Below are 16,423 nucleotides of genomic sequence, written 5' to 3' on the forward strand. Positions count from 1 at the left end.
AGCGCCAAATTCCGAATTATTAGGGGGCGAAATTTGAAAGGAAATAAAACTTTTACGAAATAACAAAGTTTCGAATGGCCGAAAACCCGACGGCTCAAAGTTCCGAAATGCAAGATTTCGAAAATTCAAGTCACGAAAGCGCAAGGTTGTGAAAAATAAATTTCCGATGCAGCAAAATTCCGAAAAATAAAATTTGGACACGGTAAAATTCCGAATATTAAAATATACTCACACAGCGCAGTTTGCTCAACGAGTGGGTGTAAAAAATAAGAATGACCACGATTCCGAACGTAAAAATATCGAAAATCCAAGACAAAGAAAGATCAAAGTGGTGAAATTTCACCGCGTCAGAAATTCATGGAATCTTCGATCTTCGATTATTCGAAATTTCGATGTTCCGGATTTTTAGATATTCGGAACTTTGACTTGTCGGAATTTCGCCATTTCGAAACTTTGAACGTCGAGTCTCAAACCGCTCGAAACTTCGATGCTTCGTCAAAGTTCGAATACTTTGCTCAAAGTTTCGCCTAAAAAAAATTGGGAATTCGGCGCTTTCGGAACTTTTCAAATTCGGAATTTCAACCTCAAGTCTCTCTTCGTACGAACGTAGGTGGGTGGATGCAGATTCGTATACAAGGATGTACACGTCTAGGTAGGATGGTCGTACAATTCGCTTCGTGAAATTGCGCCCCGCCCTGCGCCGCATCGCATCGCACCCCGTGAGCAGTTCCCTAGGGATTTCCCATCCTCATTTCGGTCACGACGGGGTTTCACCCCCTCCCCTCTATAAGCTCCGGCAATTCATCCGTGCGTGCATCCCGTCCACCCTGTCCGCCGCAATTATCTAATACCCCACTGCAATTTTCCGCGGATTTTTCTTTTTTTTTTTTTTTTTCCAAGCCAGAAATTTATTTATCTACAGCATCTAATTAACATAATACGTTATACTTGTATCTCTATATATGTATACATATGTATATTGGTTAGAAGGTATTTTTTGTTTCGCGCTTATCCTCTGAAATGTTAGTGTCTGACGGTGAAAAAAGGTCGCTATTTTAATTTTTATCTCACGTTCGTTCAACATAGGGAAATTTCACTTTCCTTTAAAGTACACTCAAGTTCAAGTACACTCAACAGTTCGATATTTGTAAAATTCATGCATAGATCCTTGAAGCTGATTCTAATGCCGAAAATGAAAAAAATCCAGTTTCCAAATGACTGTAACGTGTTCTAAAGACTATAAGTAAACTTTATTATAAAGGTTCGGAAAGCTTGCAGATTCAGCTTCAACGGCCTGTGCGTAGATTTAAAAAATATCGAATAGTTTACGAATATTTCAACTATGGCGAGAAGAACTGACGAGAGAGAAAAAAGAAACAAATTTAAATATAATGAAATTCAAATTTCAAACAATAACACCTAATATTATACCGAATAGTGTTACTCATACATACGTATACATACGAATACTGCGTATAAAACTAATACCACGAACGCAGATGAAACGGAATATGAAATATAGCTCGGATGCTGCAATTTTCAACAGCGTGACTTTTACATTACATATTGTTTAACTATTATACACCGGCATGTGTGACTGTGAGAAAATAGTTAGGTACGTGTGTGTGCGTGTATATATAATATAAACCTATAGTAACGTATGCGAGACAATTCCCGAGGGATTTCAAGGAATCTGAAACTCTACAGGATAAAACAATAGCAGTTACATTCTGCAGGAGGTTGTACGCGAATCCACGAAATCGAGCTGGATGAGAATGTGCGTACATGCATGACGTACAAAGTCCTTCAACGTTGCGCTAGAATACACCTCTGCGTATAAATAAACTGCACAAATGAGGGGAAAAAAAAAAAAAAAAAAAAAAACAACCGCAGACGATTCCTATAAAGAATTTCTATGCATGCGCATACATGCGTGCATGGTTGTATATTACACATATTGCCTGCAAAGCAAAAAAGCTTATAGACGGATTAAAAAATAAAAGACACGCTGCTTAATTTATACCCATATTATACAAGGTATGCGACATATACGTATATACAATTTATATGCAGGGCGATGTACATATATCATATTTTATCGCCCTATTCGTCGTACGAAGATTTTCGCGAGAGAAAAAAATCTTTCTATACTATATTATACTCATGTATACCACGTCGGCAGTATTTTACGAAATACAGATCGATTTACGTGTATATAACGTCTCGCTGTTCTTTTATTTTCCATCTCCTTTTCTATCTATACCTAATTTGGGTGAAAACAGTTCCAGTAAATAAAACAGTACGCGTATAATTTAATCTCAACTGCAGGGTTTCCTCGTCGAAGCAACTTTCCACCGGTTGTTCCATTCGCAGTAAGTACGCGGCATGTTTTGACCGTAACGTTTCAACCGAGTGAAAATTAATTTCCACGAAGTCACTTGCAGAGAATCTAGGCAAGTCCCTGTGACTACAAATAAAAAAATTTTAAAAAAAATAAATAAAAAAAATATCTACGCAACTCTGTCTCCGAAACTTGCAAGTTTCAACGTTTCATTACGTCGATCGAAAATATTATACTGTGTTACAAGAGTATTGTATTTTTTTTTTCTTTCTTTCTTTCATTCTTATTTACTAAGTACAAAGAACAAAAGAAATAATCAAATCGAAGGATACATTTATCGAGAAACATAAACCGAAGATAACAACCGAGACGAAAGAAATCGCTGCGTGCTGGCGGGAGTTTTTGAATTTCGCCGGGTATCGGAACAGGAAAATCAGGAGGCCTGACCTGGCTGCATGCGATATACCAACAGGGTAGAAACGTGGCACAATATCGTGTCCTACACGACCGAGTATTGATCGTCCGGAGCAACTCTCAAGGCCCCGCCTATTTTCCTTACCATTTTTTACATTATTTTGTTAATATTTTTTTTGTTTTCAATACGTCCCGACATTGCCCGACTTATCGTCGATATGTTTGTTATTTATCGGCTCCGTTATTCAAGGATATACATACCTGAAAGTTTATGCAGGTTACCGAGAATATATAACATGTATTATACAATATACTACGTAGGTATACTAGAGTGTTTAAAAAAAACCGACTGTTTTTTTTTTTCGAAGAACGTTGAAAAATCTTCCGAGTGTCCCTCAAAAATGACCTTAATATTGATATTTAGAGGTGGAGATTCTCAATTTTCTATTTCCCATTTGAATAACATGGGAAAAAAAAATTTTAAAATTTAGAATTTTGTTGCTCGAAAACGAATCAGTGTGAAGATATAAACAAAACATATTTTTGTAGGAAATTTTACGCTCTACAAAAAAGATCTGAATAAAGATTTGCGCAAGGTAAGTCGTTTCGGAGTTATCGGGCTTCAAACATCGAACCGTTTGAAATAATGATGTTATTAATTTATAAATGCTACAAAACAATATTAAGAGCTCATATTTTACCGAGGTCATTTTTGAGGGACACTCGGAAGATTTTTCAACGTTCTTCAAAAAAAAAAACAAAATGGCCGGTTTTTTTGAAACACTCTAAGGTATACCCACTTCGACGCACATTACATTATATTATACACGCTGGACAAATGAAATATTCATCCTAAACTCATATACATAGCTGTGTATGTGCAAAGTAGGGTAAAAGCTCGGCGAACAAGGGGTTGAAAAATGTAATATAGGTGCTGCAGTAACCTATACGCGTGCGGTTCCGTAGACAATGCAAATTGCCAGGCGATCGCTTGAAGCCCTTCGGGTGGAAAAACAAAGTTTCAAAAAAAAAAAAAAAAAAACTAATTATACATAGAATAGTTTTTAAAAATTTCATCATTTTTTCTTGCATCTTTTTCACCTCCATATTACAAATAATACGTAACAACGCGTGTATAGTGAGAAAAAAGCAAGAGGCTCGAATCGACTGACGGAAACGAACCGTGCAGAAAGCAAATAAATCGGCCGATCGTTTCCTGACTCCTCTTTGGTTATGTATGTGGCATAAAAGGACGATAAAACCAGCCAATGAATTATCCACGGTTAATAAAACCGCGAATAATCCGGAAAAGGTTGGCTTTCTTTACGCGGGATAAAACATTGCGATAATAGTAATAAAAATAATAGGTAATAAGTAAATCTGAAGAAAAAAATCCACGCGACTTTTTCAAACGACGGTTTATTGTCGAATTTCGAAACACGCGATTGATTCGTTCATTTTTTCATTGCCTTTAATTTACTTTATCACTATGAAAACTTCGTAATAGAGCCTAAGCACATTACAATGCTGGAAAAAAAAAAAAAAAAAAAAAAGGAAAGAAAATCCAACGCACGATTACGTGAAACGTCACGGGAAAATTACAATAATTACAATATTTAACATCCCGCAGGTATTTTTAATTTCATCCGGCGATAAAATTGTATCGACGATATAAATAATGAATATATATATATATAGACAATATTTTACCACGATTTTAATTTCATTTCCCCATAGTAATTATCGAAATGAACATCAAATTGTTTCAGCATTTACCGTACAATTTCAGCGAACCTGTCATCCATACGATTATAATATTCATGTTTTTAAATTAAAAAATTCGATATTAACGATGCGTAACCTTTGTCGGTTATCCCGATATTTTTAGGATCAGTTTGATCGATCCTCCGACGATGACCGTAAGCAGTTTTTTGGAACAGCTTCTTTGCTCCAGGGACATGTGATACCCGAGACTATACAACGTGCTAACGAACGCTCTGCAGTTTATTTGTACTAATCATTTGAGTCGACCTAAAGTAAATACGAATTTATACGCTATATTAGTACCACATTATATCACTGTACCTGTTCCTTTCGGTGAAAAGAAATGTAAGTCCGTGCTTATCCTTAGTTTAGTAAATGTTTTACCATAGAAAAGTATCAAATCATTGGATTTTTTTGTTCCTCTCGACATTAACACGACTGAGTTCCACGTGATAAAGCCCGATATCGGAGGTACCACCTCTGATTTATACGAGCAATTTTTTATCACCGTTTTAAAAAAAAAAACCTCAGTCTGTGTTTACCTCTACTGCAAAAGTCTCATTTGTCAAAGCCAATAGGAGAAATAAATAATTCACCATTAAAATGAGGAACAACTTGTACGTGAAAGGATTTATTTTGGTCCATATTACGCAGTCGCACGGCTCGAGTTCCTGTTCGTAAACGAAAAAAGAAATATGGCTGGATTATACGAGAGACGAAGAAGCGCGTGAAAGAAACGAGTGAGTAAATCTCTTCTAATTTGTGAGTTGTGCAAACAGCAGCTTATCAAGTGTTAATCATCTCCGAGACTCTTCGCGGGTCGCCACACGCGTCTAATAAACCGTACTTGGAATTTATTTTTTACAGACCAGAGCGAAGCATTATGCAAACAACAAAGTTGTACAAGGAAGAGACTGGAAAAGCAGTCGTTGTAAAAAGTAAAAAATGCCGTTTCACCCTCGGACGTCGCCTGTAGCGGAAAAGAACGAGATAATAAATCGATACACGGTAGCTGATATGTTATGTGCCCCGTGAATTTATGTATGCGTTTCGCACACGTGAATGGAATTTTAACCCATGTTTGGGCCAAAAAATTACATCTTGATCCTATATTGCTGTATCAACGCGGTTTTTACGACGTTCATAGTAATAAAAAAACATAAAAACAACATCCTTGCATTAAATAATCATCGAGATGGTAAGATTTATCATACAGGCAATCGCAAAACAATCTTATTGTTAATTGTACAAGTAAAGGTTAAAGAAAATATATCAAATGACCGACCACCGGAGCAAGAAATAATCGATAAACATGACCCGTCTGCTTTTTATACATGTATTAACAAATTATACCAAAGTTACCATCGTTGATCAATACTTATTAACAATAAGGCACGTAAAGTTGTGTTAGATACTTTTTCCCAAAAGCTCAAAAATTGTACACAAATTTTTTTGTTTGAACAATTTATCAACGACTTTTTAACATTATTATTATTCAGAATAAATTATCTCATCAACTTGGTTATAACTGATTTTTTTCGTATTTTCATCCCATCGCGAAGTGTTCAATATTCTCACCGAAACTCACTTTTCATTGGGAATATCAGTTCAATAATTACATTAAAGATTGTTAACAACGTTCGTCAAAAACCTGATCATGACCAAGTCTCATCGTATGCTTCGCGACACGTCCAATTGTAACAATAAATTAAAGTATCTATAAAATTATAGAATCCATCGCGAGGATAAAGAAGGGAAAACGAAAATTCGAGAAAAAGGGGAGGGGAAAAAATTGCGAATAAATCAAATAACCACAAATTTCTCTTCTAAACATGTTTAACGAAATGAAATTAAACGTTCGATGAACCGAACGATTGTTGTATAGATATAGCGATTTCTAATTTACGATATCAACACGATAGAAAAAAATACTACACACATAAATGAACACATACATACATACGTATATACATATAAATAAATAAATACAAAATTTTGCCAACTTCCGTTGCAAGCTCGTAAAAATTGTTTCTACGATCGTTGAATGAACGAGATTTTCCAACGTTTTTAATCATTACGTATAGGTATACCTATGCTAACAATGAATTTTCAATCAGCACCGAAAAATACCAACACCGTACGATGCCAACGAATGGAATCGTGACTACGGTTGAAAAAGAATTGTGTAATTTACACACAGCGTGCCCGATTTGTTACACCCGTCGTCGTCGGGTTCGGACGTTCTAAATACCAGAGACTACCGCGTTATGCTATAAATAAGAAAAAAAAAAAAATAAAAAAAATAAAACAGAATGGATGAGACGTGGTTTCGCGGGCTCTTTGCCATTCACGAAACGAATCGCGTATTCAAACTTTTACTTCATTCCTGCATCTTGAAATATTAATATATCGGTATATACGTACGATTCGTTTAACCACTCAAGTCACAGATGCCACTATAGAAGAGGCACTCTTTTCTTCTTTTCTTGACATTTTTTTTTTTCTTTTTATATCCAATGCAAAATCCTCAATTACCCGTGCCAAAAAAACTGAATACATGACTGAATGGGTTAAACTACTGCGACAATTATTGTCTCAACGTCGGAACTGCGATTTGTGTCTACCGTGATCTTACAATAACAAGTAAACACATTACTTTTCCGTATTTTGTGAATTCTTATCTTCCTTTCTTTTTTTTTTTTGCTAAAACCCGCAGTCTCGTCCATAAGAGACAAAAATATTCCGTAATCTTGTTGGAAGTTGCAAAAAAAAAATATTGTAAATCGTCTCCAAGAGGTATTGTATAATAACGGATAAATTTGATCAATGAAGCAACCGACCATTGATTACCCTAACATTCCTGAATTGAAATCGTGCCGAGGGAGTGGCAAAATTACAATAATTCCGCAGAAATAAGAACTAAAAATGATTTCGTACCCAGATCTCTCTCTCTCTTTTATTTCTCTGTCTCGAAAAGGTCAGCGAGAACCGAGGAAGCATAAAGTATAATAAAAGTGACAGGCTTCGACCGCACAATAATAACAATGAAAATAATAATAAAACAAAATCAGAGTGATAATTTGAAGCGTGTAATTCGCAGGATTATACTTGGGTGATTCTCGGCTGATTATCAGTTGAACATATTATCATGACACACGGGATGGTAAAAATAAACAAGTATACGATACATAGTTTTTGAGAAAAATTTCTCTTCCGAATTATAATCATAGCTTATAAATTAAAGCGCGTGTAAAAGTCACGTGTTTGATTATTTGCTCTGCTTCAACTCGGAGAAGAAAAAAAAAAAAAAAAAAAAACGAGAAATCGTCAAAATGAAATAGGAATATCGTCATCGCGTTCAGCTTTCAACTGCACGAACGCGTGATGCATACGAAACTAATCAATTCTTACGTTTAATATTTAATCTCTCAAAATATGACTCACCAGTAATGATGTGAGAGTAAATCTGACCTTCCTGCAGATATCCTGCTTCTGCGTCCTGTAAAAGAAATGAAAAATCCTGGATTCTCGTATTTTGTGCATTTAGTTTTCCCCCTCGCCTCCGTATCTCGATTAAACAAATTCACCTATGCGCACACACACACACACACACACACACACAAAATTATCACTTTTAAAAACTTCTGTACGAAAATTCCTACACTGTGTTGTAAGTTTTATTCGTATACGGAACAGCGAATTCACCGTACATTTACCGTTTATTCAATTTACAACCGCGATAAATTTACTATACAATGTAATAAATTCAAATTACTTTTCTTTAGTTTTTTACCTGTAAATTTTACAAGTAAAATCGAATTTTTCAACAAATTCATATACAAATACGCGGTAATTTACGTCGCAGCACCGAATTTGTAAATTTGAAACCCGACTTCGTAAATTGACAACTTTTTTTGTACAGTAAACGTGTGGTAAATTCAGAACCATTTTTTTTTTTTTAACGGTAAACTAAAGCGAAAGAAAAATTCGTTCGAGATCTTAATTATACATTGTGTACGGCGCAACAATGCTACCGACTCGAGGGTTTGAGCAATTGCTTATTTACGCACTGGCTTAACGTTGAACCGAGGGCACCGGAAACACGTGCCGTAAGTTCAACAATTATACGTACGTACATTGTACGTACAATTTCCACGCAGGCGAGAACTCCTCTCGAGTTCTAAAAAAAGCAGCTTACTTCGCAAAGACGCGATTATTATTCGTTAAACTCACTCTCGCATCGCCGCGATTAATTAACCTGCATTTTCAATTCTTATGAAATTCTCTTTCACTTTTTATACACTTAAAATCCGCAATCCCGCACTAAATTATAATATATTTTAATTGGCTTGCGCGCAGCCATTCTTCGACCACGAAGAGATATTTCCATTTTTCGAAACAACTACGAAAGATCGAATCGTTGCGTAAATAATATACGCCGTATAGACAAATTTTTGCAAATTATCTTCGAGTAATCGGAAATGTATAAGAAACACGCTTCTGCATCGAACGCGAAATGTTGTAAGAGATCAAAAAGTACATACACGTATGTAACATATACTTGCGGTACCCGTGAGTCATGAGAAAAAAATTTCTTCGCGGTTTAATAAAATCACGCGCTACATCGCTGGTTAAAGAGTTAAGCGAACGATCTCACGATTACGTCTAACATTTAATAATCACTGTGGCGTAAAAAAACGGGGGCAAAAAAAGGAGGAAAAAAGAAAGAAAAAAGAAACACCACATCCCGTCAATAATACAAAATCACAACGATAAATTTGAGTTGAATCTTTGTCAAGTAAAAGAATGAAAAAAACAGATAAATTCTTACTGGATATTGTTTTATGTTTTTTTTTTTTTTTTTTTGGTTTTTTGTTTTAATATTGTAACAGACGTATGGGTTAAACAGCGCGATAAGCGCGACGTTCGCACAGCTGTCCGACTGACTGACTGACTGACTGGTAGAAAAGAAACATGTACGTAAGATTGTTTCTCCAGGGCGCGTCGCGTCGCTTCGTTTCGTCGTCTCCGTTTGTCGCGTGGTGGGGAAGAAAAGAAACGGGACGAAGTTAAAGTCAGCCACGTTTCGGCAAGACTTTGCACAGCGAAAGAGGCGCAGAGTTTTATCATTAACGCGATCGCGCCCAAGAATAAAATTTCCGTACGACGATAACAACGGTGAGCTTTCCATATCTGATAATTATCTTCTTCGTTGGAAAATTCGGCATCGTTATTCTTATTTTTACTTTTTCTTTCCGAGTGGTATTCGATACGAATTAAATGCAACGATCCTAATTCGAGGAAATATAAAAAATGAACAAGAAAATGGGTGTTATTTCGCGTGACTAATGCCAAAAGGGCGTATAAAAATTGTACGCCCTTTTGGCTTTTCAAAACCAAAAGGGCGTATAATTTTTTTTTTTTGTGCCAATCGTTTTGTCAATATATTATAAGCATAAAAATGAAAAAAAAATTTTCAAAGCCAAAAGGGCGTATATCTCAAGTTATAAAGCCAAAAGGGCGTATTATTTTTTTGATAATAATTTCTAATTTATTCCTTACTCAATAATATGCAATTTTTATTCAAAATTTTGAAAAATCTTGATTTTTTTTATACGCCCTTTTGGCTTTAGGCCGGCAATTTCCTAAAGCCAAAAGGGCGTATATCTTGAGATACGCCCTTTTGGCGTTAGTACATCGAAAAATTTTTTTTTGCAGATCTTTACGTTTCGAGTGATTTTAAGTCGAATGGCAAAAAAAAATTTTTTTATACGCCCTTTTGGCATGGATCCCTATCTAACTGCTGTAGTACGCCCTTTTGGCATTAGTCACGCGATTTTACTTATTTCTTGATGTTCCTTGTTGTTTTTGTTGTTTTTTTCGGCGAATAAAAAGTGTTGCGTAGTTGAAAAATCAAAATGGCAGTCGCTGGTTGAGCATAATTTTACATTATTTAGGTTTGAACACGTACTGCGAAATATACTTGAAGAGATAAAAAAAAAAAAAAAACAACGAAGATATAAATCTCAACCAGTGTACTTGTTTGTGGCAGTTGTGATGGTGAAATCGAATGAAAAAGTATACGTATTTATTAGACTCGATTCTGCACAGCAAAATTTTTGAATAACGCAAACTAGACTTTGAAAATATGAACAATTTTAGTTTCGGATTTATAATTGAAACGTTTCAAATGATCAACCTTTGCTGTTTTTGATGAAATTCTAAAATCAGGTTCATAATTACGAACGTTCTAATTCTAAAATCTTATTTTAAATCGTTTATATTTAAGTTCGTTTTGCTCCGAGAACGTGCTCGTTGTCTGTTCTCTCTTTTTTTTTCTTTTTTTTTTTTTACGTCCGAACTTCCGATTCTACAGTTCTTCTGCAAACGATAAACTCGTCAACCTATCAAATTACAAATTCGCGGCATAATTTTTCTATTTACACATAATTAAATATGTATGTTCTTAAAACAACGCGAGTAAATACGGTCGCTCGGAGGTACGTTAGAGAGAAATAAAGAGAGAGAAACGGAGAGATGAGTAAGTTGAAAAAAAGTAAATAAATAAATAAAATGAAGAATAAAAAATAAGAAAACAAATCGAGGGTGAGAAAGAGGGGAGTCCATGGCCTCTGAGGTATTTTAATCACGGGTCGGAGGGAAAGGAAGTCCGGAATGGGGCGGAGGATCGATAGGTGGAACAGAGGCTGAGGAAGGTGTTGCTCTGCGTAAACTTCCAGAAGTCGATGACGCTGCCGGTGGCGGTAAGGAATTTAATTGATGGGAATTCGAGGGTTGAATTAAAATTCGCCAAGCTTTGGTCCGTCGGCCGTCAAGAATTTCGAGGTTATTTCTACCTATCGATCGTATCGCTTGCCTAACGGATTTGCCTGTTACAAATAAATCTGATGAAAATTTATCACTTAGCGTATGCGGGCATCGGGCGTTATTATTACGGTCAGTCAAAAATCACGGAAACATTTACATACGTTTCGACATTGACGTCGTACACCTGATGCCTATCTATCTCTATCTTTTCAAAGACACTGAGCAATGTTATACATTGTTATGCAGGCTATACCCACGCAGCAAGTTTCCGGATTGATTACTTTAAAGTCTGTGCCAATCAAATTTCTTATTCTCTCTCTTTTCTTCTTTTTTTTTCTTTAACCTCCTTTTGATTTCTCTTTTATCCGTTAAAAAAACGAAAATGTATATTATCAATTAACAATTGCACGATTCGGAAAATTTAATTATTGTTATATTACATAAATTTAATAAATCTCTGAGGAATACAATCTATTACTTGGGGAATATGGATATTTATCGCTATGCCTTCAAAGAAATTTAAGAATAGAATAAAGTCGATTGTTCTCTAGCATAACGAGGAAATGATCTAGGCTTTGTGTTCGTTCCATTAGCCACGGTGTATTCTTACGCATTAAGGGTGCAATCCCTGAAGCTTTGATAAATAAGTAAATAAATAAATAAATAAATATAATAACAGATTTACTTTTATACGAGAATTAATTATATCGTTAATTATATACAAGGCTTGGCACAATTAATTATCCTTGACATTTTCCTCGGTACCGTAGCTGTGAGAAAAGGGCTCGTTATTTCAGAAATTTTCCAAACTTGTGGAAAGAAACATTTTCCATGTCGATAGTTGCTCACGATTTCCATGAAGAATTACCGCGATGAATGATTAGATTAAAACGATGAAAATTCATTATATTTGATTATATTTGAGAAAAAATTCTGGTCAATACTTTACGCGTGTAATGATAATGATAATGACAATAATAATATGACGAATTCACTCGGGACCAAAGTAAACTTATGGACAGACAAATAAGGAAAGAAATCACCGTGACTACTCGCCTATTTTCTTCAAATTAAAATAGCAATCTTAAAGGCGACGTGTGTAATCGCATTTCAGAATTAAGTAATCGGTACTTGCTAATTTTCGCGTGCACCGCATATGAATCACATATTTAGGATAATTTTGATGGTGTAAATATTCGCGAAGCGCGTGAAATTTGAAGCCAAACGGTTCGTCGTGAGTCTTTCTAGCAAGTCACGTGACAATTCGTGCGTAGAGTTGTAAAATATCGCCGGTATAATTTGAAGAGGCAACAAGTGAAGCGATGTCAATATTAGCTAGCTACGACATGCAAACGCTAAGACTCGCCAAATCTTTTCGAGTAACAAGAAATTCTGTACGATAAAGAAAATAAATATATAAAACGAATATCTATCGTCATGCAATTAAATGCAACAATTTACGCCGTTTGGAGAACAAATTTACCGAGAGTAAATTTACTTTTCAAGTTTGTAAAACTAGGCGATGAGAAAGAAGGTTGAAAAAAAACCGATTACCGATCGAAAAAACAAATTTTAGTTTAGTGTCGGTAATAAATTATCGGAAATATGTTTCGCCTACTTTCACAATATTTATTATTTATCTTTAATTGATTTGTCAAGTTACACAAGTCTACGAATAATATCAATAGCGTATCAAATGCTTTTCTTCTTAATTTTCATATTTACCGAACCACATCTCTGGTTTACAATAATTGTAGAGCTGTAAACGGAAATTTTTCCAAATTTTCCTTAAAACTGTAAAGATATCCAGAGAAAAAGTTGTAAATGGTGATAAATATAAACATCACGGTGTCCCATATTTAGGGTATCGACGAATTTTTTAACGCATATCCTTCAGATCTTTATCAAATAATTCAATAACAATTGCCCAATTTTTTCAGATTTTCATCTCAACTCTGACCCTTGCCGACAAGAGGGTGGATTTTCTCACCTTAAATACACGAGTTTCGAACACACTTTCAGTATGTATTTTATTGTAAGAGTAACAATGTTCAAAAAAAAAAAAGTCCGTCACTGCCAAGTTTTAGTGAACATCAGTGATACCATCTGAGAAAAAATTCACATCATCGTACCAGGCAATCTAGACGAATTGCACTTCCTCTGGGGAAAAAAAAAATGAGACTTTGAGGGTGTGCAATTCGTCTAGATTGCCTGGTACGATGATGTGAATTTTTTCTCAGACATTATCACTAATGCCCACTAAAGCCTCGCAGTTGGCGGATTTTTTTTTAACATTATTACTCTTACAATAAAATATCTACTGAGAATGTGTCCGAAACACGTGTATTTTAAATGTGGAAATCCACCCCCTTGGTGGCACGTGTTAGAGGCGAGGTAAGAATCTGAAAAAATGAGGTAATTATTTTCTGAATTAATTGAAGCTGATTTTGCGGGGGGGGGGTTAAAAAATTCGTCGGCACTCTAAATAAGGGACAACCTAATATATATATATATATATACGTATAGGATGAAACAAACTTGGGCATAGCAACTCGGCAAGCCGGCTTTCAACGTACCTCAAAAGTTTCTCAATCTCAAAAACGAAGTTGCCCGCAACGACGCGACGACGAGGAAAGAGGCTATATATGACCCAATCACTGTTTAATAAATCTCAAGTCACGAAACGATTATCTTCTTTTTTTCTTTTTTTTTTTTACGGTTCATTAGTCTCGATTCTCAAAATTGTCATATATAATTACGTACACGTACACAGATTCATTGTCAGTTGATTTACATACTTCACTCCCGGTCACTTTTCAAAAATACCGCCTCTGCAATCACGATTGTACAACGAAGAGGGGAAAAAAAAAAAAAAAACCCAAGTTCCAACTATACCATAAAAGCCGGTGAGTGTCACATATGAGAAACGCGTTATACATTTATAAGCGTTGACCTAAGCCGAACATCAGGCAGATTTTGTACAACATTGATTATTTCTAATCGCGTGTGCGAAAGGAAACAAAGAAGAGAAAAATAAAAAAAATAAAATAGTCAATAAAAAAAACATCAACGGGTAATATTTGTGATTTTACCTAGTTTGCGAGATTCGGACGTGAGAAAAAAAGAGTCGTTTCAAAAAAATGAGGCGAGAAAAATCAACGACGAATAAAAGGACCCTCCGCCGCTCCGAGGAAGCCAAAATCGCCGGCGATTAGTCATTAGGGGTATCGTCCTTCTCGTCCTCGTCCTCGTCCTCGTCCTCCTCGTCGTACGCCCGCCGCAAACGTTTCAACGTGACTACCACGCGCATATATATCGATCAGCTGATGGCCGGGTGAATACTGAGCTTCTCTCGTCGAGTTCACCCCTATCACTGCGCCGCGGCGCCTGCGCCATCGGGATACGAAAAGCCTCCCTCCTAACATCCCCATTTTGACCCCCCCACCTTCTTTACTAGCGTACAACAAATTCAGGATTACAGAAGCGTCGCGATCTCCGGCTTCCTGCGTATTATAATCATTAGGATTTTTAGGATTATACAAGTAAGGAACATGGCTAATTGTAAAACGAACGAGGCGAGACGAAAAAAAGTTCAATCGTGGGGTGAATGAAAATTTATCAACTATACATAGCTATATAAAATTTTTTAAAATTTTAATAAGCCGCCTGACAATTTTATAGAAAAAAGCCGGATTCCAAATAAATTTCACATGAAATCGCATTGCCTTTATTATTCTTGTTAATTTGAAGAAACGAAATTTTCATAATTCGTTACTATTTTCCCATTCTTCTCGTTACTTTAAAATACACGTCGTAGTTTGTGAAATTTCCCCCGCCGTTAAAAAGACACCACAGTTTCAGTCAAATTCGACTCGATTACTTTTCGTAATCAAGAATTTTCGATTGTCGATTATTTGAAAGAAATAATACTTCAATTGCAATCATTTCTTTATCATCACAGTGAATCGAGTCGTTACTTTCATCCACGAAAGTGGAAAAAACGCTCTTTCAAATTTTCATATACATTTTCGTATCAATTGAACTAAAGGTGTATAACAGATTACGTTACAGACTTGGATAATTCTGGAGAACGAACAATATTTTCTCACGCAATTCTTTCCTTCTGTCTTTCAATTTTGAATCCCCGCAATGGAGCGTATCGTCATTAATACGGATTAACATCCAACATACCAACATCTAATTAGATTCGAACCATTAATTTGTTTCAAGTTACGACCAGATATACGTATATATACTTAGGTACAGTGTACACACACACTTTTATAGTTGTATACGGTTACCTTTCGCGAAGCAATATTTACTTCACTCAAATATATAATTACGCCGAAACTATTAGCAGAATATCATTCCCCGTCGAATATAAATTATGCGCAAATATACACACACAATATAGAATGGCAGCATATTGCACGACATTTATACAAGAGCAAACGTCTTCTTTCAATAAGACTTGTACTAGAATTTCAAATAATTAAACAATTTTCAATTCGTGCGAATGAAAATACGTTCATAAAAAAAAAAAAAAAAAAAAAACAGGGAGAAGATCAACTTGTCACGTAATGCGGCGATGCGTGAAATTTCGCGAAAGAGGAAGATATAAAAAGATAATGAAAGGTATTACGCAGAGTCTGGCGACGGCTGAGAAATGTTCAATTAGACTAAAATCGATCAATTCGACTTTGTTCGTTTCATTCCAATCAGCGATTGACTTTGCATTAAGATTCTCATTTTTCTCTCATTCCCGCGCCTTTTCCAGCTCGCTTACCGCGTAAGGCGACATGATAAGTGTACAAAGAAGAAAGGAGGTACATATACGGATGGATGGATGGATGGATAGATGGATAGATATAACATTTTACAAGTTCACATCTGGATTGTTCCACCGAGACGAAAATTCGCGTCATATTCTACGTGTAACATTATTCATCCCTCCGCTGTGTCACATAATTATTTGCCTCCTCGAACAATTTAATTTTCCGCAAGTCTTGCCACACTACTTATAACTGCGTTGAAATGAAACTCGGATAAGAAAACTGCAGCTGTACGACCAAGATA

The 16,423-nt window shown here is 35.7% G+C and overlaps 1 protein-coding gene and 1 long non-coding RNA gene across 8 annotated transcripts in view; one reads left to right on the plus strand and one right to left on the minus strand.

Moving 5' to 3' along the window:
- Nucleotides 1–16,423, minus strand: part of LOC124187987 (heterogeneous nuclear ribonucleoprotein K homolog) — a 102,758-nt gene that overhangs the window by 58,668 nt on the left and 27,667 nt on the right. For 2 of the 7 annotated variants that reach the window (XM_046580213.1, XM_046580214.1), the window contains exon 3: nucleotides 7,964–8,018. The exons of 2 other annotated variants lie outside the window; for them this stretch is intronic. The gene's annotated coding sequence lies outside the window, so the exon portion shown is untranslated. Of the gene's footprint in view, nucleotides 1–7,963; nucleotides 8,019–9,350; nucleotides 9,552–13,923; nucleotides 14,135–14,439; nucleotides 14,626–16,423 lie in introns of those variants that run through there. 3 more of the 7 variants (XM_046580219.1, XM_046580218.1, XM_046580217.1) reach the window with 3 other exon arrangements.
- LOC124187993 lies at nucleotides 4,612–5,633 on the plus strand. Its single transcript, XR_006872211.1, has 3 exons — nucleotides 4,612–4,791; nucleotides 5,174–5,259; nucleotides 5,387–5,633. It is a non-coding gene; the product is annotated as an uncharacterized LOC124187993 (long non-coding RNA).

This window comes from Neodiprion fabricii, chromosome 1 (assembly GCF_021155785.1).
Source record: "Neodiprion fabricii isolate iyNeoFabr1 chromosome 1, iyNeoFabr1.1, whole genome shotgun sequence".
In the NCBI taxonomy this organism is placed as follows: domain Eukaryota; kingdom Metazoa; phylum Arthropoda; class Insecta; order Hymenoptera; family Diprionidae; genus Neodiprion; species Neodiprion fabricii.